The following is a 2,496-nucleotide window of genomic DNA, read 5'->3' as shown; positions in this document are numbered from 1 at the left end:
CGCAATATTAAAACTCTCTATAGTAAGGTAGAGTCACCTGCCGGCTGCAGCACTCCACGGAGTCAGTGAAAAGTGGTGCTTGCATTCAGAAATGACTGTTCGCGAGCCATGATCGCGACCAGTTCCGCCTTGCCCGCTTCGCAGAAAAACCGGGGGACCCTCACTAGACTGCTTCCCGTTTCCGCCGCGGGAGGGCGAGCAACGAGGAGGAGGCGCGAAGAGTTTGCCTGTGTCCATGAGCTACATTTCATTCTGAGACAGACATCGGAAATCGAGGTTAGTATAAATTTAAAAAAAAAATAAGAAGCTTTGGTTGGGAGGCGCTACGTTCTGAACGCATACGTTCTTCGCGATCCTGCCGATAATAACAGAAAAATGTCATCCTCTACAATCAGGCAGGCGCCTTTTTTTTCTTTCCTGCTTGTTCTACAGCCAGCCCCGTTCTTCTCGCCATCGTGCGGTTGACGCGGCCGAAGAAGTCACAGCTGTGGATTTGGGCGCTAACAAATGCACACACACAGACACAAACAGACATACCACTGTTGCGTATATGAAATGACGGCAGGTGCCGCCGCCGACGCCGCAATGACTTTTTAAGGTAGAGGAAAGTGGATAAGAAAAAAAAATTAAAACTATTCCGCTAACCAAAGCGGCTCGGTTAAATTGTTGGACACCCTCGCAGTCAAATCATATACGACTCCTTCGCGCACGGTAGAGAGTTTTGTATCGAACGCATAACGGGAGATCGGTCTCCAGCACAGAAGAGCAAGAAACAGCGTAAGTCGACGCTCCCTTCTATACTTCTACTGTATACCCGATGTCCAATTGATTTGTTGACGAGATTAGTTAACGTTCCGTTTAACCCTCCAAGCCCTGCTGCAGGTGGCGCTGCGATCAGACGAACAGAGCCAATGAAGTTTGGGTGTAGGCCCGTTTGTCATGTGCGCATTCGTCATAGGCCAACTAGTAATAGGCCCGTTCGTCACAGCGGAACATTCGTCATGGGGGAATTTGTCCCTAGGAACGTTTGTCACTGAGCGAACCGGATATTTGAATTTGCCCAACATATATTCACCTGGCTGTGCATGCAATACAGATTAGTATGGTATATTTAAGTTTACTAAAGCGAGGGAACATCTAAACAAGTCATCGTTGTGCTTAGAAAACAACAAATTTATTGAACAAAAAAAAAAAAAAAGAAGCGATATTCCGAGCTGCCACCCTCGGGGTTTCTAGACGATTGCGACCATTGTAGCGGATCACATTGATTTGAAGACGCCGGTTGCTGTCGTCGTGCTTCTCGGACACCCTCGAAGATGTTGTGCCGCCCTCGGCTTGAACCAGCTAAAGAAAAAAGAACACACACTCGTGGAGAAAGCTTTTTGAGTGGGCACCGTACTGAAATTTTGAGCCACAAATGCAGAAATGTACTACAGAAAACGTCCGAGTGCTCAGAGGATTAGGTCAGTGCTTACGTGCAGTCCCCGGAGCCACGCTTCGATGCTGTTGTTCGTCCTTGTTGGCCTTTCTGCTAGTGTTGATTCTCTGACTGACCAAACCAGAGGAAGGGAGGTGGCCGACGACAAGCCGTTTCGACGGGGTCTCCCGATATACACGTCCTTGAAGTAGTCCGCCACGAGTGAGGCATCGGTAGGGAAAACCTCGAGAAGTTCCTTGAAGGCTTCGGGAATGTCGGCGATTGGCAAGAAGGCCAATGCTGGATGCATTCCCATTTGAAAGTCAACAAGAAATAAAGTAACAAATTGGCTTACCTGAAGACAATAAGACATATAAATAGAATGCCCCATACTAGAACAGCAAACTCGTCGTCTGAATTGTAGCGACTCTGGTGACCACTGGAGCACACCTTCCTATACACCGACTGGGATAAGTGAAAAAAGCATCCCTGTACCGTTGATGGCCGCTATCTTGAAGTCCGTGTAAGCCACCTCAAGGCAGTTGGCCCCCCATGTGACTCAGAACGACGTCGAAAAACCTTAAAACGAGCGAGCATATTTTCAAGTGTTTGAACACATATCCAATAATAGGACCACCGAGAGTTTTGTTTTACACGTTTATCAGAGCTCTTGAATGCTCACCTTTTGTAGGTAGCTTCAGATTTGTTGGGCAGCAAGCCGTAAACCATTGGCTTTACCACGCCGTTGACTCTGACATGCTCCGTGTACAGTTAGCAGAACTGTGCCGGCGTCACTTTAAAGGTAACGTCCGCGAACCACGTAGTCGCCTGAGCCAGACAGCTCAAGTTGCGCTCGGTAGCAAAGATCCGGATTCTTTCGCCGTCGTCCTCTCCGCTATCGTAGAAAAGAAAGGAGTCTCCTTTGGCTGTGGTCTGCATGCAGGTAAAACAGTCATTATTATCATAATACGTCGCGCACTGTGATTTTGCGCTACAATACACTTTACTTTGAACTCTGTGGGCATTCGATCGTATGTCGGCTCCGCAAGATGATACGCTGTACCCTAAATTCGCCTGTT

The sequence above is a fragment of the Ixodes scapularis genome, unplaced genomic scaffold (genome assembly GCF_016920785.2).
Source record: "Ixodes scapularis isolate PalLabHiFi unplaced genomic scaffold, ASM1692078v2 PGA_scaffold4__175_contigs__length_147842914, whole genome shotgun sequence".
In the NCBI taxonomy this organism is placed as follows: domain Eukaryota; kingdom Metazoa; phylum Arthropoda; class Arachnida; order Ixodida; family Ixodidae; genus Ixodes; species Ixodes scapularis.
Note: the sequence above shows the minus strand (reverse complement) of the source record.